The sequence below is a fragment of the Berghia stephanieae genome, chromosome 2, assembly GCF_034508935.2.
Source record: "Berghia stephanieae isolate SIO BIC M18660-M18661 chromosome 2, UCSD_Bste_1.3, whole genome shotgun sequence".
NCBI classification, from domain to species: Eukaryota; Metazoa; Mollusca; class Gastropoda; order Nudibranchia; family Aeolidiidae; genus Berghia; species Berghia stephanieae.
In genome coordinates this window covers 51,883,960-51,906,459 of record NC_088361.1, presented here as the reverse complement: position 1 = coordinate 51,906,459, position 22,500 = coordinate 51,883,960, and the positions used below count along the sequence as shown (strand labels likewise).

The 22,500-nt window shown below is 35.2% G+C and overlaps 1 protein-coding gene across 10 annotated transcripts in view; it reads left to right on the top strand.

Annotated features, from left to right (window-relative positions):
- The window catches only part of LOC144965135 (ferroportin-like), a 112,287-nt gene that overhangs the window by 21,673 nt on the left and 68,114 nt on the right, over positions 1–22,500 (top strand). For 2 of the 10 annotated variants that reach the window (XM_078900110.1, XM_078900105.1), the window contains exon 1: positions 21,391–21,407. The exons of 3 other annotated variants lie outside the window; for them this stretch is intronic. The gene's annotated coding sequence lies outside the window, so the exon portion shown is untranslated. Of the gene's footprint in view, positions 1–20,611; positions 20,637–21,280; positions 21,549–22,500 lie in introns of those variants that run through there. 5 more of the 10 variants (XM_078900113.1, XM_078900112.1, XM_078900106.1 and 2 more) reach the window with 5 other exon arrangements.

The following is a 22,500-nucleotide window of genomic DNA, read 5'->3' as shown; positions in this document are numbered from 1 at the left end:
TCTTAAAACTTTTCACACTCTCCCTACATCAAACGGTCATATCTCGACAATAAATAATCAGAATTATATAAATTTGGTATCAAATTTTAAAGCATAAAATAAGCTGTGATTGGGTACCAAAAACCCAAAATTGAAAAATCCGACTTAATACCGTTTCGAGGCGGAGGGTCACATAATATGTATAATAAAAAGTATTGGACCCAAGACACTTCCCTGGGGTACTCCACTGGTCACACATTTAAAACTTGACATTTCGCCATTTACAACTATCCTCTGCTTTGTATTGAACAGAAAACATTTATCCAATCATATATACCGGCCCAGTTATACCATATGATTTTATTTTTTTGAATAGCCTCTCATGAGGAACAGAGTTAAAGGCTTTATTGAAATCAAAATATGTAATATCAATAGATTTATCATAATCAGCCATGCTGGTAAAATCTTCCACGACAGGTGATAACCAATAACAGATTACAAAAGCGCGTTTCTCTCTAAATCCGTGTTGACAATTACTTAAGATTTTGTGATTTTCTACAAAAATCATGATTCTATCTTTAAGAATGGATTCCATAACTTTACATAAAATACACGTTAAACTAATAGGTCTGTAATTTCCAGGTTCGTTTCTATTTCTTTTTTTGTAAATGGCAATCACATCGACTATTTTCCAGTCTTCTTGAATTTCACCCTCTGACAGATTTTTGTTAAATATAATAAAAAGGAGGACGGCTTATTTGTGAAGCAATCTCCTTGAATGAACGAGGATGGAGACCATCCGGACTAATGCTTTTTGTTACATTAAGTAATAACAACTTTTCGATAATTTCATTTTGCGAAATAAAAAATCAGTATCATAATTCCCATCGGTGTTGTCATGGTCTAAATGAGTGCTCAAGCAGTTAACTCGACCACATGCATAAAATAAAGATGTGAAGAATAAGGCCCACAGAATTTACTGGTCACTGATTAAAATAAAGAACAAATGAAGAATTGATTAAGATGATATGAATAGTAAGATGAAATTTAATTAAATGAGTCTTCTGATAAATAAATGGAGATCACAGTTACAAATGGAAATATAATGATATTACGTATCTTATGCGATCTTGATGAGATGATAATATTACATATGGCGGGTAGACTTGTGGGGTTCCACTTCCAGTTGAGAGTGGTTGTACTTATTCCTCCGACGGGCTCAGACTTGATAAATTCTTGACAGTAATTGAACTGGCAAAGGTGACAAAGGAAGCTCCGGCGTCTTGATGGCGGAAATCAAAATTAGTGAAGTGTTCCACAAAGTCCCGAGAGTAAGATAAAAATCTTTATATATTAATATATATATATATATATATAATATATATATATATATATATATATATATATATATATATATATATATATATATATATATATATATATACTAGTAAAAAGCCCGCAATTTCGCGGGGAAAGAACTATTTTCATTCGATACTGTACTCACCATCATTTAATGAGGGCAGATTGGTAAACAACGTTGTCTGTGTAATTTGGTATATCTTCGGTTGATTTTTCTGTGTGGCCCAATAATATATTTAATAATATATTCCCTCAACTAACCCCAAGAAAAAATTAAACCTAGTACCTTTAATTAACCCCAATAGGAAAAACAAACACCCTAGCACTTTAATAATACTTATGACTAACCCTAATAGGAAAAAAAAATCATGACAAATTGAATAAATAAACGCCTGACAAAAGATCAAAGGTGAAAATACAAATTTAAAGAATACTGGGGATGTAAGAGCTTTCGGAATGTCTCCCCTTTACTTAACTTATGGAAAAACAAACTTCCTAGCACCTTTAATAAGACTTATGACTAACCTCTCGAGCTAACCCTAATAGAAAGAAAAAAAAACAACTCTCGGACTGCTTTGCACTACCTTTCAATATTTAACAAATCAAAATTGCAGCTGAAAAAATCAAAACAATGGTCAAATTAAGAAATTTTAAACTTTCACAAATCTATCAAGGTTTGTTCTAGAGTTTTTAAAATACTTCTAGATATAATGACAAATTGAATAAATAAATGCCTGACAAAATATCAACGGTGAAAATACAAATTTAAAGAATACTGGGGATGTAGGAGCTTTCGGAATGTCTCCCCTTTGCTTAACTTATGGAAAAACAAACATCCTAGCACCTTTACTAAGACTTATGACTAACCTAAATAGAAAAAGAAATATCCTCGATCTCGAGCTAACCCTAATAGTAAAAAAAGAATCAAAATAGCGACTGAAATACCTTCATGTGATCAAGTGAATAATATCACTATGAATGCCACGATTTGCTGAAAAATGCCAACACCCACACAACACAACGGAAGTAATAATAATACTTGATGACATAAATAGATGACGCAAATTGACAACTTTTTACAGTGTCAAAATTAGTTGATTTCGGGAGTCAAGTGTCGTTGTTGGTACATATTTTATGATATCTGTTTGACTCAATGAACTTTCAAACTGACTTTAAATTATAAAAGGAAATCAAGTTATCTGTTTATCTATCTCTAAAAAATACATTTCTAATTTTCAAATCTTTCAGTAGAGTTGTGCGCCGTATCAATTTTTTTATTGACTCAAATAAGCACAATATTCTCCACAATGCTATATTTTTTTAAGAAAGGATATATATATATATATATATATATATATATATATATATATATATATATATATATATATATATATATATATATATATATATATATATATATAAATGAAAACATATTCAACGAAACAAAACAATACTACGAAATGGCACTCAAACACAGCGGACACACCTCAGCACTGAAATACAAAAATGTAATGCACACCACAACACCAAAACAAAACAGAAAAAGGAACATAATATGGTTCAACCCGCCGTTCATACAACGCAATCACTTTAGTAGGGGGAATTAGGCTAAAACCGTGCAAATTCGGGTTGAAAGCATAAAAGTTTGCATACAGGTTGCTAAGACCCATAGAAAAAACATCTGATATAGAACCACTCTGGCAATCAATCATAACGTATCGGTTTAAGGCCTCAGATTTTACCTATTACAGCTATATTAAACAAGGGAAATAACTGCGTAAAAATATATATTTTCTTCATATTCATTGTATTAGCCACTCCCACGCCTCGTTCTGAAAAAAGTCCGCGAAATTAAAGGGGAGGCAAGAGAAAATCAGCTGATCGTTAAAATAGTAACAGAAAAGTGGAGGTGCTCGGCAATGAATGCAAGAAAGACATTTAAAACGCCGTAAAAATGTTTAAAAATCACTTAATGTTATAATTACCATCCATAACAACCTGTCAAATTCACATATGTAAGATGCCAAGCCAAAATTAATAATAAAATAATAAAGAACACGATTGACCGGTGGTCCGTTGACTACACATGCATACGAGTACCAGAAATATTTTGTAAACAATGTAACACAATATAATGTGTAAGTTTCAAAGCAAATGCAACCACAAATAACATCAAAGAACAATGCGGGACTACTGTTTTAATTTCATAAAACCAAACGTATATTTTCTGATATTGAACGTGTAGTTAGTATGTATCGTACAAACAACATTCGTTTAGACAGGTAGTCGGGATTCTAGCGCCAGTTTTATTTGGGCAACCATGATTGGGATTTCACTCAATGCACTTATTATTAATTATTATCATTATTATATATAATAATAATAATAATAATAATAATAATAATAATAATAATAATAATAATAATAATAATAATAATAATAATAATAATAATAATAATAATAATAATAATAATAAGCAGTTGAAAGGATATAGTCTTTGGTGTATAAGTGCATATGTACAATATTTCTTATAATAAATGCTTCAAAACAAAACAAAACTAAAAAAAATAAATAAAGAATAAATGAATAAAAATATCTATTTGGGCATTTACTTACATTAATAGTCTTGAAAATCACAATCACAATCCATGAAAATTAAATATCCCAAAATCCGAAGAAGACATGAATTTAATCCAAAATCCAACACAGGAATGTATTTTAATAGGAGACAGATATCCTATTAAAACCATAGCATTACTTGCAAACAACAATACCCCACTCTGCGTTTAACGGGCTTGTGGCCGTCACATTGTAAATTGTGGCCGCATTAGGGTAATCGGTGTCCTAAAGACTGACATACTGACATACAATCAATGAGAACTATAAAGAATCCATTCTAGAATTCAACTACAAACTGAAAAACATGATAAATATCACTCTCTCAAATAATTTCCTTTGCTCAGGTTCACTCACACTCTCCTTTATTGCAAAACATTGATAAGTGAGATAAAGTTTGTATTTCAATTATAAACTTAATCACATAACCTAAATGATGGAGAATAAAAACAGCTAATTATAAAAAAAAAATTCACAGATCAAGTTATCTAATTGAACTCCGCATATTTAGCTTAATTACTCATTGACCAATATATTTTTTTAATGGCATTGTTTCATTTAAACAAGATCATGACGCTTATGCCTGGACCGGGTATTCACAAATTCTGCTTTTGTGTTCCACCTTTCGAATCGAATTAATCTCTATCTTATCCGTTTATTTGCAAATTTTCGGCACTTTATAAATAAGACCATAACGCTTATGTCTGGACCGGTTGTTCGCAAATTCTGCCTTTGTGTTCCACTGTTCGATTAGAATTAATCTCTATTTTTTCCGTTTATTTGCAAAGTTTCTGCACTTTATAAATAAGACCATAGCGCTTATGTCTGGACCAGGCATTCGCAAATTCTGCTTTTGTGTTCCAATTTTCGAATCGAATTAATATCTAGTCTATCCGTTTATTTGCAAAGTTTCTGCATTTTATTAATAAGACCATAACGCTTATGTCTGGACCAGGCATTCGCAAATTCTGCTTTTGTGTTCCACTGAGTTCCACTTTTCGAATCGAATTAATCTCTATTTTATCCATTTATTTGCAAAGTTTCTAGATTTTATAAATAAGACCATAACGCTTATGTCTGGACGGGTTGTTCGCAAATTCTGCCTTTGTGTTCCACTGTTCGATTAGAATTAATCTGTTTTTTTCCGTTTATTTGCAAAGTTTCTGCACTTTATAAATAAGACCATAGCGCTTATGTCTGGACCGGGCATTCGCAAATTCTGCTTTTGTGTTCCACTTTTCGAATCGAATTAATCTCTATTTTATCCGTTTATTTGCAAAGATTCTGCACTTTATAAATAAGACCATGACGCTTATGTCTGGACCGGGTATTCGCAAATTCTCCTTTTGTGTTCCACTTTTCGAATCGAATTAATATCTAGTCTATCGGTTTATTTGCAAAGTTTCTGCATTTTATAAATAATAATAATTGTTCAAAATTTTACCTTACACCCGATATTACAAGTACAAGTGAGCCAGGTGAAGAAGATTGTCAAACAGTGTGACAGATGAAATAGGAAGAGAGAGAGAGGGGGAGGGAGAGAGAGAGAGAGAGAGAGAGAGAGAGAGAGAGAGAGAGAGAGAGAGAGAGTAAGAGAGAGAGAGAGATATTCGTTTTTTGTTCAAAATCTCTCTATCTCTCATTGCACAAGGTTGTGCTATTTACTACTATTTATCAAGAACAGCCAAGCTGGCAACCCAGTCTCTGTATAAACTAAGCAAGATGGCAACAGGGACCTCGCTCCTTATCCAATGCCGAAGCTTTAGTTTGAGTCAAACGGTTTTGTTAAAAAAAAACACCCAAAATAAGTTCGTGTCGTAAGTGATGGAAGTTGAAGTCGGCTTATTATAAAATCGTTTTTATGGTCTGTTTGGATTACCCTTTTTAAATAGAAAAAGTGAATATATCATAAACTTGAAGAATAGGCAAGCTAAATGAAATTTAAATTGACTGATTAAATGAGTACGCGAGGCTGAGTTGCGAACGACTACTGGGTTCCGACATTCCGATCCCAGTGTCATTCATGTTCACCGTACCGTGTTACTGTCTACACACTACACTGCATTGTTAGTGACTGGTCATGTCTTTTTTGTTTGTATGTTTTACGCAAGCTTAATAAAAATTAAATTGACTGATTAAATGAATACGTGAGGCAGAGTTGCGAACGACTCATGGGTTCCGACATTCCGATCCCAGTGTCAGTCATGTTCACCGTACTGTGTTACTGTCTACACACTACACGGCATTGTTAGTGACTGGTCATGCCTGTTTTGTTTGTATGTTTCTTTTAATATGGGTCAATTTACAAAGAATAATAATAGAAATGTTCAAAACAAAAACTAGATTCACTATTACGTGCCTGTAATGAAGTGCTTTCCACAAACCGTGAGCGAGAATGATGGTGGAGGTAATGGCAACCATGTGGGTTTGTTATTGTTTCCTACCTCCGTCAACCCGCGCATCCGGTTGCGCACCCACGCTGATTCTGACCAATTAGGGAAAATTAGGCTAAAACCGTGCACATTGGGGTTGAAATCCTCTCTCTCTCTCTCTCAAAAATCCTCACAATCACAATTTATAAAATTTAATACTAAAAGTATTGAAAACATTGCCGGTAAAAAAAAAATATACAAAAATTATTTTTATTTAATAAATAAAAAAACATCCATAAAACAATGTGAAAAATTTCAAATCAGCACATATAAGTATCAATAATATCTAATAATTTCATTTTGTCAATTCCAATGCAAATATTATATTGAAATATTAAACATTTCAAATCAGCACATATCAATATCAATAATATCTAATAATTTCATTTTGTCAATTGCAATACAAACATTATATTGAAACATTAAAATTTCAAACCAGCACATATAATATCTAATTTCATTTTGTCAATTGCAATGCAAACATTATATTGAAACATTAAAATTTCAAATCAGCACATATAATATCTAATAATTTCATTTTGTCTATTCCAATGCAAACATTATATTGAAACATTTAAAAAATTCAGAGTATACTTCACGTTAATATACCACATGATACATGATCCATTAAAAACATATATTTGATTACTCTCTCTCTTTCTCTCAAAAATCCTCACATTCACAATTTATAAAATTTAATACCAAATGTTATGGAATCATTTCCAGTTAAGAAAAAATACCCCCCCCCCCCCCCCCCCCCCCCCCACCTCAACCAAAAAAAAAAACATAATAGCAAAAGTGTAAAATTTTCTTATCAGCACATATCAATAATATCTAATAATTTCATTTTGTCAATTGCAATGCAAACATTATATTGAAAGATTAACAATTTCAAATCGGCACATATAATCAGCACATATATCAATATCTATATCTAATAATTTCATTTTGTCAATTCCAATGCAGACATTATATTGACACATTAAAAATTTCTAATCATTACACACATGTAATATATTGTATTACAATACAACTTAAATTTATAAAAATAAGCTATTTTTTAGTCTAAAATCAAAAGAATAGGAATAGGTATGTGGTGTAAAGATAGTTTGCACTTTCAGAAACAACGTTGTTTTAGTTTTACATATTCAACTTTTTATCTTTGTTGAGTTCTGAGCCCCTTTTACCTTCAGACAGATTTTGGTTTATCATTTTGACAGCATGGAATATTCTGATATTACAATAAATTGAAACAATAGCAGTAATCAAGTTTACTCTGTGGCCATTAATACAATTTAATTCAAAACTGTGATAATCACAATTTTCTTTGAAAACTTGCAAAATGTAAGTTCTTGGATGAGGACGCGGTAACCCATTTTTGGTTATTATTTGAAAAAAATGTTCAAATTTATGACATAGTGACTTAACAGCATGAGTGGCATGAATTAAAGCTCCAGGCTTGTATTCTTTCAAAGATGTAAGAGACAATGTTGTTCAGGGTTAGTGCTCACTACTGAAATATTAAGACAATCTTTGCAGATTCCAAATAATTTATGGTAATTAATATTTGTTATCTTACAACCAGCAATGTAATCAACTACTTCTGACTCAATATTTGTTAAATCTGTGATGGTCAAATCTATGTCTAAGTCAATTACATCTCCTTCAACTACATTTGCCTGCCTTAACTGAGAGGACTGAACCTCAATTAAAGGGCATAAGCACCTTCTTGGTCTGGTAAACCATTAGCACCTGCAGAAATGGTTTTATCTAATAATTCTGTTGTACTTGAGCTACAAGCAAGGCACCGTAAAGCGTTGACATAAGCTTCAACAGAAGGGTGGTCATTAAAATCATTATATCCTCTGATCTGAGAATGCAAATTCTCAACATGATCTTGGTTACATTTTCTTAAACAGAAAAAAGAAAAAACATTTTATTCCTGAATTAATTCAATGCACAAGGACTTGAAACTTTTAATAGCAAGAAGCCAGCCATAATGGCAGGGAAGTTTGATATCTTTACCTTTCTTTAAAAATTTAAATGATGAAACAAATAAATATTAAAAGTCAAAAAGCTCCACGTTTTCATTAAAACGGTTTGCAATTACAGCTTTTTTACCAGGGGGTGCATCAACAGAATGTGAATCAACAAAATCCCACATAGAGTTAACACTGTCTACAAAATCAGCAGTTTCAAGTGCATCTGATGGCAACATGTCTTTCTGACTGTACAACCTATGGGCAGAAGCTACTGAATGCGAGAAAATTTGACACCCTAAAATTACTTTCATTTTCTTTCCTCGGGGCAAAGAAAAATGGTAATCTTTCAGGCGAGGCACAACTTGAATGGCATTCATACGATCTAAATTGTACAACATTTCTCTATGTTTAAACTGAGCAATTTGATATTCCCCATTGACCATAAATGCAACATCCTTGGTCATGAAATTGTTCCTCAAGTTTTTGATGAGATGGGGTGGGTCCGGTACGACATGACATTTCAAATTCTCATTCAATGAAAAATATGGCTTCCCAGGAGAAACTCCCATGTCCTTATTAAGATTCCACTGTGAGGCCTCCTGTTCCATAGTTAAAGCATCAACAGAGAGTCCCAAGTCTGTCAAAGCTTGAGTTGCATTGTAAATTATGGATTTTAAGACTGACACTCCGATGTTATGTTGTATCAAGAAATAGCCGATTACTTTCTTCCATCGGAGTGTCAAGCCTCTTATCATCAACACCACCCCTTGATCAGCGATTGAATTGCTGCATCCAAATGCTCCATAGTCCTCATATCCGAGAAAACTATCACATTCTTTTTTATAAGTTAATTACTTTTTTACTGTCATTCCGTCCAGAGAAAGACTAACATGTTTTTCTTGCTCTTTTAAAGTCAATACTCTTAATCTGACCATTTCTAAAAGTGAAGGGCAGAGACCAACTCCATTCGATAAAATTGAACGAAAACGACTTCTAAGAGTATTTGGATGAGGCAAGGCCAAACCTGAAGAACGAAGTACAGAATAAGCAGAGGAGCTTCTAGAAAATATGGATAAACACAACTCCATAACCTTGGAATGTTTATACCAATTAATTTTTTTAGAACCTTGGCACAAAACATTCACCAAAGCGAAGGAAGTAGAGGTAGACCATTCATGAAGTCTTCAAACTTTAACTTTTGTGCAGCTTTCAACTTGGCATGGAATTGTTGGCGGGTAACGACATGTTTCTTTCGTGCTGCTTGTAGACGTTTTACCTGCTTATTTAGGATTTTCTTTTCCATTTTACAATGTTTTAAGGCATTTCGTGATGTTTCAAGAGCCTTCTTAAGCTCTGAAATCTGATCCAGATAAGAGGGATTGGTTGACATGAGAGGGATTGGTTGACAGGTTGACATCACAGCTTGTGGATGACTCTCCGTCAGACACGGACTCTGAGCAAGGTTGGATATCAACTGTGGCCTTACATGGCAGTCTCGTTGAAAAGTAAGGTGATTTTGGGGGAATGTTGCAGTTGATTACTGTTGGTATTGCTGTTGGAAGAAGTTGAGAGGAGTTAATGTCATTTGGATCATTGTAAGCTTTTGGTTCGAAGTGAATTGAGCATACAAATTTAGACTTTACATTCTTCAAATTCAGATCAGCCCGACGGAGATTGATAATCCATTTGGAACATCTGTATGATATAAAACAATAAAAATAAACATTAGGTACAAGAAAATAGTGAAGCATCTTCACATAAAGAAATTACATCTCATTTATATTTTATAAATAAATATTATATGACCCAGTCCGAAAAACATTTGAACTTTGATTTTTATATCTTCTTCAAATGACAAACACAAAATAAAGTAATGAAGTCAAGGTGTATCATCACAAAAGCCAAAAATGAAAAGATAAGTATTCTAAGAAATGACATAATAATAATTAATAATAATAATAATAACAATAATAATAATAATAATAATAATAATAATAATAATAATAATAATAATAATAATAATAATAATAATAATAATAATAATCATATAATAATAATAATCATAATAATAATATAACGGATTGAAGAAGAAGAGGATGATGATGATGAGAGAAATACTTCTAAAATATCAAATAAAGAAATAAAGGAGCAAGCACCGATGGGGAACCCTTCCGAAAGCTCCTACATCCCCAGTATTCTTTTTTTTATATATATATATATATAATGGTCTCGTTGGGGAGTTTGGGAGGGGAGAACCTTCTTTAAAAAAAAAAAAAACTAGAACATTATAAAAAAAAGTTTTCCCCCTCCCAAACCCCCTACTACTATCTAGAACATTATAAAAAGGCTGCCTCTATTCTCACCCCCGGGATGAACATAGAAAAGCGATCGAGCTCTCACCCCCGGGATGAGAATAGAGGTAGTTGCCCCTTCTTGCTATTCTCACCCCTGTAACCAACAGGTAGGGAGGGTAGCCTAGCCTAGCCGCTGTCCCCTCTCGCTATTCTCACCCCTGTTAACCAACAGGTAGGGAGGGTAGCCTAGCCTAGCCGCCATCCCTTCTCGCTATTCTCATCCCTGTGTAGGGTCAGCTTAACACCCCCCCCCCCCCCCCTTCCTCACTACTCTCACCTGATCATCATCATCTCTCTCGTGACTACTTTTAGTGGTACTGGACGTAAGGAGGGTGAACATGCAGCCCCGCCCCTTCTCGCTATTCTCATCCCTGTTAACCAACAGGTAGGGAGAGTAGCCTCGCCTAGCCGCCGTCCCATCTCTCTATTGGTTAAAATCAGCGTGGGTGCGCAACTGGATGCGCGGGTTGACGGAGGTAGGAAACAATAACAAACCCACATGGTTGCCATTACCTCCACCATCATTCTCGCTCACGGTTTGTGGAAAGCACTTCATTACAGGCACGTAATAGTGAATCTAGTTTTTGTTTTGAACATTTCTATTATTATTCTTTGTAAATTGACCCATATTAAAAGAAACATACAAACAAAACAGGCATGACCAGTCACTAACAATGTCGTGTAGTGTGTAGACAGTAAAACAGTACGGTGAACATGACTGACACTGGGATCGGAATGTCGGAACCCATGAGTCGTTCTTAACTCTGCCTCACGTATTCATTTAATCGGTCAATTTAATTTTTATTAAGCTTGCGTAAAACATACAAACAAAAAAGACATGACCAGTCACTAACAATGCAGTGTAGTGTGTAGACAGTAACACGGTACGGTGAACATGAATGACACTGGGATCGGAATGTCGGAACCCAGTAGTCGTTCGCAACTCAGCCTCGCGTACTCATTTAATCAGTCAATTTAAATTTCATTTAGCTTGCCTATTCTTCAAGTTTATGTTATATTCACTTTTTCTATTTAAAAAGGGTAATCCAAACAGACCATAAAAACGATTTTATAATAAGCCGACTTCAACTTCCATCACTTACGACACGAACTTATTTTGGGTGGGTTTTTTTTAACAAAACCGTTTGACTCAAACTAAAGCTTCGGCATTGGATAAGGAGCGAGGTCCCTGTTGCCATCTTGCTTAGTTTATACAGAAACTGGGTTGCCAGCTTGACTGTTCTTGATAAATAGTAGTAAATAGCACAACCTTGTGCAATGAGAGAGAGAGAGAGAGAGAGATTTTGAACAAAAAACGAATATCTCTCTCTCTCTTACCCTCTCTCTCCTCTCTCTCTCTCTCTCTCTCCTCTCTCTCTCCCCTCTCTCTCTCTCTCTCTCTCTCTCTACTCTCTCTCTCTCTCTCTCACTCTCCTCTCTCTCTCTCTCTCTCCCTCTCTCTCTCTCTCTCTCTCTCTCTCTCTCCTCTCTCTCTCTCTCTCTCTCTCTCTTTCTCCCTCCCTCTCTCTCTCTTCCTATTTCATCTGTCACACTGTTTGACAATCTTCTTCACCTGGCTCACTTGTACTTGTAATATCGGATGTAAGGTAAAATTTTGAACAATTATTATTATTTATAAAATGCAGAAACTTTGCAAATAAACCGATAGACTAGATATTAATTCGATTCGAAAAGTGGAACACAAAAGGAGAATTTGCGAATACCCGGTCCAGACATAAGTGTTATGGTCTTATTTATAAAATCTAGAAACTTTGAAATTAAACGGACAAGATAGAGATTCATTCGATTCGAAAAGTGGAACACAAAAGCAGAAATTGCGAATGCCCGGTCCAGACATAAGCGTTATGGTCTTATTTATAAAGTGCAGAAACTTTGCAAATAAACGGATAAGATAGAGATTCATTTGATTCGAAAAGTCGAACACAAAAGCAGAATTTGCGAATGCCCGGTCCAGACATAAGCGTTATGGTCTTATTTATAAAGTGCAGAAACTTTGCAAATAAACGGATAAGATAGAGATTCATTCGATTCGAAAAGTGGAACACAAAAGCAGAATTTGCGAATGCCCGGTCCAGACATAAGCGTTATGGTCTTATTTATAAAGTGCAGAAACTTTGCAAATAAACGGATAGACTAGATGTTATTTCGATTCGAAAAGTGGAACACAAAAGGAAAATTTGCGAATACCCAGTCCAGACATAAGCGTCATAGTCCTATTTATAAAGTACAGAATCTTTGCAAATAGACGGATAAAATAGAGATTAATTCGATTCGAAAAGTGGAACACAAAAGCAGAATTTGCGAATGCCCGGTCCAGACATAAGCGTTATGGTCTTATTTATAAAGTGCAGAATCTTTGCAAATAGACGGATAAAATAGAGATTAATTCGATTCGAAAAGTGGAACACAAAAGCAGAATTTGCGAATGCCCGGTCCAGACATAAGCGCTATGGTCTTATTTATAAAGTGCAGAGACTTTGCAAATAAACGGAAAAAATAGAGATTAATTCTAATCGAACAGTGGAACACAAAGGCAGAATTTGCGAACAACCGGTCCAGACATAAGCGTTATGGTCTTATTTATAAAGTGCAGAAAATTTGCAAATAAACGGATAAGATAGAGATTAATTCGATTCGAAAAGTCAGGCATAAGCGTCATGGTCTTGTTTAAATGAAACAATGCAATTTAAAAAAATATATGGTCAATGAGTAATTAAGCTAAATATGCGGAGTTCATATAGATAACTTGATCTGTGAATTTTTTTTATAATTAGCTGTTTTTATTCTCCATCATTTAGGTTATGTGATTAAGTTTATAATTGAAATACAAACTTTATCTCACTTATCAATGTTTTGCAATAAAGGAGAGTGTGAGTGAACCTGAGCAAAGGAAATTATTTGAGAGAGTGATATTTATCATGCTTTTCAGTTTGTAGTTGAATTCTAGAATGGATTTTTTATAGTTCTCATTGATTGTATGTCAGTCTTTAGGACACCGATTACCCTAATGCGGCCACAATTTACAATGTGACGGCCACAAGCCCGTTAAACGCAGAGTGGGGTATTGTTGTTTGCGAGTAATGCTATGGTTTTAATAGGATATCTGTCTCCTATTAAAATACATTCCTGTGTTGGATTTTGGATTAAATTCATGTCTTCTTCGGATTTTGGGATATTTAATTTTCATGGATTGTGATTGTGATTTTCAAGACTATTAATGTAAGTAAATGCCCAAATAGATATTTTTATTCATTTATTCTTTATTTATTTTTTTTAGTTTTGTTTTGTTTTGAAGCATTTATTATAAGAAATATTGTACATATGCACTTATACACCAAAGACTATATCCTTTTAACTGCTTATTATTATTATTATTATTATTATTATTATTATTATTATTATTATTATTATTATTATTATTATTATTATTATTATTATTATTATTATTATTATATAATAATAATAATAATAATAATAATAATAATAATAATAATAATAATAATAATAATAATAATAATAATAATAATAATAATAATAATAATAAATAATAATAAGTGCATTGAGTGAAATCCCAATCATGGTTGCCCAAATAAAACTGGCGCTAGAATCCCGACTACCTGTCTAAACGAATGTTGTTTGTACGATACATACTAACTACACGTTCAATATCGGGGCAGAAAATATACGTTTGGTTTTATGAAATTAAAACAGTAGTCCCACATTGTTCTTTGATGTTATTTGTGGTTGCATTTGCTTTGAAACTTACACATTATATTGTGTTACATTGTTTACAAAATATTTCTGGTACTCGTATGCATGTGTAGTCAACGGACCACCGGTCAATCGTGTTCTTTATTATTTTATTATTAATTTTGGCTTGACATCTTACATGTGTGAATTTGACAGGTTGTTATGGATGGTAATTATAACATTAAGTGATTTTTAAACATTTTTACGGCGTTTTAAATGTCTTTCTTGCATTCATTGCCGAGCACCTCCACTTTTCTGTTACTATTTTAACGATCAGCTGATTTTCTCTTGCCTCCCCTTTAATTTCGCGGACTTTTTTCAGAACGAGGCGTGGGAGTGGCTAATTCTCATCCCTGTGTAGGGTCAGCTTAGCACCCCCACCCCCACCCCCCCCCCCCCTTCCTCACTACTCTCACCTGATCATCAAATCTCTCCTGGTACTGGACATAAGGAGGGTGAACATGTATGTCGTGCATTTAAAATGTAGACTGGCTGGCTTGAGATATGGGAATCATTGTTGGAAATCTGTCTACGGGACTCTCTCTCTCTCTCTCTCTCTCTCTCTCTCTCTCTCTCTCTCTCTCTCTCTCTCTCTCTCTCTCTCTCTCTCTCTCTCTCTCTCTCTCTCTCTCTTTTTAAGCGAAACGGATTCGCCCAATTTCTAAAGAATTGGACTTTTCCTTTTATGGGCATATTATTATTTTGTGTTGACTTAGCTGTCTCAATTTCTCCCTACGTTAGGTATTTTACTTGTTTATATTTTCTCGCTCTCTCCCTCCCCCTAACCCAAACTCCATTTCTCTACATCTTTTATATTGTTTGTATTTCCTTTCTCTCGTCCACTCAATATTTCATATCTTTCTCGCCCTCTCCCCTCTCTTTCTCCATTTTAATTTGCTGGTATTTTCTTCTTCTCTTTCTCCTCCACTTTCTATTTCGTCTCTCTCCTCCTCCTCCCCCCCCCCCCCCCCCTCTCTCTCTCTTTCTTTCTCTCCCCTCTCTCTTTCTTACCACACTGTCGTTAATTTTTCCAATATCAACAACCATATCTTTCAAATATTGATGCTATGCGTGTAGTTTAAAAAAAAAACTCATAACATCTACCAGTCAGATATAATAATATCACATGGGTGCAAGAATGCCGGCTACAGCCGGCCTGCCGGCCGATTGGATTACCGAAAAAAACGTCGCCGGCTTTTTGCGATTTGGATTTGATTGATTTTTTTTTTTTAATTGTGCAACTTGTGACAAAAAAATTTACAAATTACTGCATTACAACCTTTGGATTAAACATACAACAATTGTGGACTACTATTATGAAGACTAGATGAATCTTGCAGGCTTTTTCAGATTATATGTCTGGTCATAAGTCGACTTGCAGGCTTTTTGAGGTACAGTTGCTTGCACCCATGTTATCAAGTTATCAAGGCACGAAACCTTGTGTAATGTTAAATGTTGATTAACACAATTCGGTGAGACCTTATTATAAAAATGACAGCTAAAAACAATAACAAAGAGCTGGGTGACGTCACTTTTTTTTCCTTCTATACAAGAAATTTATCAAGATAACGCATATTTGACCATAGAAATACGTAGACTTAGAATTGAAAAATCTACAAGATTGCCAAGTTTCATCTTCTTCTTCTTATAATAGTAATACGGGATGAGAATAGCGAGAAGGGGTGGCGGATAGGCTTGGCTACCTACCCTCCCAACCTGTTGGTTAACAGGGGTGAGAATAGCGGATAGCGAGAAGTGGGGAGGACCTCTATTCTCATCCCGAGGGTGAGAGCTCGATCGATTTTTTATTCTCATCCCGGGGGTGAGAATAGTCACTTCGTTATTTAAAAAATGTCCCACCCCCCCCCCCCCCCCCCCCCTCCCAAACCCCCTACTTAGAACATTTTTTTTTAAAGGGGGATGCCTTCCGAAATAATGTTCTAGACGTCTAGATAGTCTATCTATAGTAGGGGGTTTGGGATTGGGGAGACTTTAAAAAAAGTTTCCCCTTCCCAAACCCCCTACTCTAGAACATTATATTATTTTTAAAAAACAAGAATACTGGGGATGTCTGCCCTAACCAACAAAAGGACAGTATCTGGGCTGACCCAGATCCAACCAGTTTTGCCGCAATCGACACATTTAGTTTTTTCATTCATAACTCTTTAATTTTATTACATAGTGGAAGTCTTCTAACATTAAATAATAGCTAATGACAAATTGAGTTTTTCTGTTAGTCGCCGATTTCATTGACGTAATATGTTGCGTAATATTTTGAGATACTGTTCTTTCTTGGTTAAAGCCAAGCAACTCTACCTGTAACCAACAAAAGGACAGTATCTTATACGACCGTCTCACATACTGTTCACCCTGGTTAACCGCAACGCAAAATGCCTCGTCCGTATTCACCAAAAGAACAGTATCTCAGTTAAGAATATAGCAAAATACGAATAACTCGATCGACAAACGTTTTACGTCAGCGATGGCGAGCACTCGCCATCACGGACGAGTGAGAGGCAAGGCTAAGTGCGGTTGACCTGGCGTGAGGGGAATGAATAAATTATCTCCGTCAAGTTTGTAGGCGTGCCTCTGATATAATATTACTACATTAGACTATTCCTCAATCTTTTAGACCCTGACTCCTTTTTCAAGATGAGTCTATTTTTATTAAGCATAATAGCTTTAATTTACGCTTATTGATGATTTTGGCTATCTTGTAAATTAGACTTTAATTGTGTATCAGGGTTTTGTCATTGTACAACGATATTGGGGTGAGTGAGTGATAGTGAATTAAACCTAAGAATAGCTGGAAAATAGGGAATGTCCCCCTTCCCCCGCCCCCAACACGTACAACACACATACCTTTTTGTTTTAAAATCAATATCTTCATTGTCATAGGAAACGAAAAGCATGAAATGGAACGAAATCTGTTGGTACATTTATACTGAATGAAATAGGCGACATCATTCTTACTAAATTTAAAAAGGTGCCCAAATTATGAGCTAATAAGATGAACAAAAAAAATATTTTGTCTTTAGCTAATTTCGCCCACAGGGAGTTACAATAGTACAATTTAGATAAAACAAGGGAATTAATTAAAAGTTCTGCTACATTAAATTACGAATTTTGCTTATTTTATTCATTTCTATGTACATAGATTGTATGGTGTTATTCACGTAGCAGCTTGTTGTGGAAATATGTTTATCAATGATGACGCTAAGGTTTTTTGATTTATTTGAAAATTCTGTTGTGCTATTTCCGAGAGTAATAGGTGAATTATTTGCCTTCCACACATTAAAATCTCAGTTTTACTATCATTTACTATCATTTAATTTTAACTTGTTATGGTACATTCAAGATTTAATCTCATAAAACAGCTCGAAATTCGTTGTATTAAGAATTGTAAATTACTTAGGGGTACTGAATCATAAATTTGCGTATCACCAACATTAAAATGATAACTCAGATTGAATCTGGATATCACACGAGAAAGGGGTGCTTATACAGAAAAAAAGGACAGGGCCAAGAACGCACTCCAAAGTTTAGTAAAACTTGTTCTGACTGAATACCATTCACCACGACAGTCTGCCATCGATCCTGTAAATATGGTGTAATCCATTTAAGGGCAATTCCTTTTACGCCGAACTTATTTTCTAGTCTTCTTAACAAAATGTAATGGTTAATTGTGTCAAAGGCATCTGAAAGATCTTAAAGGCATAATAAATTGATATTGTTAGCATCCGCATTATATAACAAAAGATTTTAAGAAGCGCCGTTTCAGTACTGTGTTGCTGTTTGTAGGCTGACTCAACTGTTGTTCTTAAGATGAGATAATTGTGTCAGTACTACCTTCTCCAAAAGTTTGGACAAAAAATAGAAGGATGTGTGGAAAATGAGAGATATGAAGACGATGAAAAAGAAAAACACAAAAAAACCCCCAAAAAACAACTAAACAAAAAACGCCTGGACAGACAGTCACACCGACACCCATACACACACACAAACGCACACACACACACACACACACACACACACACACACACACACACACACAAATTAGTTGAAATGAATTAAAAATAAGTATACTTAAGTTAGACGTTTGGTTGAGCATCCGACCAACAAGCAAGGGGATCAGTTTTTTATTGCCAGCTGTATAAAGTTTTGTAATGGTTTTGCTTTCTGTTTTTTTTTTTCTCATCTTTTATTACTTGTTTATAAAGCCCCTCTGCCCACCAATCAGCCACTAAATAGCTAGCTTGAAATGTTGATCTGGTGGAAAGTAATACGTGAATATTTACAACTTTTGTCATAGATTAGATTGATTTTGAACTCAGTGTCTGCAGCAATTTAGTCTTTAATCACGGGCGCATAATTTAGTCAAAGATATAAGAACTGCAATCCAAACAGTTGTTAAAAGCAGGAATTTCCACTTTTAACATCCAACGGAGAGATCAAACTTAGATGTCGCTGGGTCAAACATACGCGTTGTGGTATGTCACTACTGCTGTCGGATGTGAAGGTCATTCGTTTGATTCTATATAGAGTATGCGGTTAGACTAAGGGAGTTAATTTTTGACATTTTACACGGTAATTTATTTATTTATTTATTATTATTATTATTATTATTATTATTATTATTATTATTATTATTATTATTATTATTATTATTATTATTATTATTATTATTATTAATTATGTGACCCTCCGCCCCGAACGGGGGGTGGGGAGGGGGGGAAGAAAGAAAGAAAGAGAGAGAGAGAGAGAGAGAGAGAGAGAGAGAGAGAGAGAGAGAGAGAGAGAGAGAGAGAGAGAGAGAGAGAGAGAGAGAGAGAGAGAGAGAGCTTGTGCATTGTAGAGGGCGGGAGCTAAATAGAATAAAGATATAAATATGTGTGTGCGTGTGTCTGTGTGTGTGTGTGTTTATGTGTGTGGTTGTATGTGTGAAAGAAACACGAGGGAGACAAAGAGAGCGAGCGAGACAGGTAGATAAACAAACGGGGAAAAGGAGGGAGGGGGTGGAGCAAAGAATAGGTAGGGATAGTATTAGAAAGCCATTCGTTTCAAAAGAAGTCAAAGTCAATCAATGATGGGAAACATATTGACCAATGAGATTGCAATTTTAAAAATGGGACTGGTCAAATCATGTGTTACATTGTTTCCATTTTGAGTCAGATGACAGCTTGAAGAGGAGCGGGTTGGGCTGAATTTGACTTACATGAAATCATATAATTGAATCTTCTTGTTTGAGCTGCAACGTCGAGTTATTTAGGACCTGCCACTCGTTATCACAACCCCTTGTGGTCAATTGTCAGCTATTAAACTCTCCTCCCCTTTTTCTTTGGGTTCACTCCAGTGACTTCTTATATAGTAGACAATGGTTCACTCACATTGTTTATTGTCTCAAAAGACCCCACCCTCCCTCCCATTCCCAATGAATTCACGTTAAAACGCTCTCTCTCTCTCTCTCTCTCTCTCTCTCTCTCTCTCTCTCTCTCTCTCTCTCTCTCTCTCTCTCACTCACTCGCTCCCTCTCTCTCTCTTCTCTCTCTCTCTCTTATTTATTTATTTATTTTTAAAAATATATCTCTCTGCATCCATCTCTCTCTCTCTGTTTGTTACTGACTCTCTCTCTCTCTCTCTCTCTCTCTCTCTCTCTCTCTCTCTCTCTCTCTGTGTGTGTGTGTGTGTGTGTGTTTCTCTCTCTCTCTCTCTGTTTCTCTCTCTCTGTATTCCAGTCTCTCTCTCTCTCTCTCTCTCTCTCTCTCTCTCTCTCTCTCTCTCTCTCTCTCTCTCTCTCTCTCTCTCATGTAAACAACAACGCGATAGAAAGTTACAGTGCTCTTCTATTATGTCATGTTACGGATGACGTCATTGGCGTTGGCGACTTATGCGTCAACCAATCAAATCGTCACCAACAGTTTCGCATGGTATTGCTCGCCATACGGCGGCATCTTCGTCACGCCATCGTTGACGCCACCGCATGCTCACGGACACCGTCAATATTTACGGGGCGGACTACGGCCGTCGGAGATACTGTCCTTTTGTTGGTTAACGATGGGGTTGAAATAGGATACTGTTTCAAGCAAATTTTTAATTGCCTCTAATTTCAAAAATATTTGAGTTATGATCATTCTGACAACTTTGTAAGTTTTCCTATGTCCCAGAGATTCGATTTAGTAAAAAAAGTGATTTTATGATTTTTTGAGAGATACTGTCCTTTTGTTGGTTAGGGCAGATGTAGGAGCTTTCGGAAAGCCTCCCAAAAAAAAAAGAATACTGGGGACGTAGAAGCTTTCGGAAGGCCTCACATTTGATGGTTTGTTTTTAAAATTGTGTAATTGTTAATTGTCATTGTAAGTGTAGTGTGGTGGTACTGACAAGTAAGAGAGTGAGGGGAATAGAATCGTTAGAAAACAACACAACTTTATCTTACCTTTCTTTATCCCTTGTAGGATTAGGGAACGAGTGAAATCTCACTGTCTGGTTAGTACGGGGATCATTTGATTTGATGCTGTTGTTGGAGCAATTAATGCTGCAACAATAACGGGCTCCTTGGGTCGTTTTATATGACGTCAAACTTGCCATTATTCCCTTTGCCCAAAGCGTCGGTTCGCTATTGTTTACAACGCTAACGACAAAACAAAATGGCGGGCCGATGTTGTACGGAACCAGCCGAAAGGGGCCGATTGTGTATCTGTGCATATTTTTGTTTATAGACAATAATATCAGCCAATCAAAGTTTAGCTAATATTGCCTGGGTTTTCAGTTGCAGTTTCACTGACGGTTTCCTGTAATTCTCCGAAGTCAAACACAGTGTGTAGTGTGTACGGTTTCATGTAAAAATTATAAAGAGCAAAGTTGGAATTTTCTATCCCTGTATAAATTCTTAATTAGTTCTGTTCAAATCAAGCAGTGTAATACAATATATATAATTAATAATTATTATTCTTATTTTTCCCTTGCGTGCAAGAGACACTGGATGTATTGGCATTGGATCACGATTCTCATGTTTATAGTTTGTAGTAGTAGGCATCCTTCCGTCTCAAGAGACGATGGTTTGCAATATGTTATCTTTGGTTGTATTTATCTATCAATTTGCATGTCTGTACATCTCTATATATCTATCTATGTATGTATTTATCTATCTATGTATCTATCTGTCTATCTATCTATCTATCTATCTATCTATCTATCTATCTATCTATCTATCTATCTATTTATGTCTCTATATTTTTTTCATTATTATTTTCTCTGTATCTTAAACTCCCACTTCACCTCCCTCTCCGCTTCTTCCTCATTATTCTTCTTTTCATCCATCTTTAGATGTTATAGATTCCCGGAATTTATAAATGAGAGAGAGAGAGAGAGAGAGAGAGAGAGAGAGAGAGAGAGAGAGAGAGAGAGAGAGAGAGAAGGAAACACACACATACACTCACACAACACACACATACACTCACACAGAGGGAGAGAGAGAAGGAGAGAGATAAGGAAACACACAGAGAGAGACAGAGAGAGAGAGAGAGAGGGGGGGGGGGGGGGGGGGGGGGTTTTAGTCACAGGGCCTGATCGTTGTTGGGACAGGTATATGGTACTTGTACTACATCTCTCTCTCTCTCTCTCTCTCTCTCTCTCTCTCTCTCTCTCTCTCTCTCTCTCTCTCTCTCTCTCTCTCTCTCTCTCTCTCCATCGTCCGCTTTTCTATCTATCTATCTATCTATCTACCTATCTGTCTATGAATCTATATCTATATTTCTCTTTATCTTTCACCTTTTCATCATTTCATCCATCTTTTCCTTCATACATACATCCATCCATCTACCTACGGACAAAATCAATCGATCTACCTTCATATCTGAGCCAAGATCAAAAGGTGCCAATTTTTTTTTTCTCAAAATAAAAGTGACATAATAGTCCATTCATGTTTCTATATGTGTAGCAAAAACCCTGTACTTCATGAATCAAAGGCCCTTTAGATAACTTTAAGGTCTAACGCAGCATAATATCGTC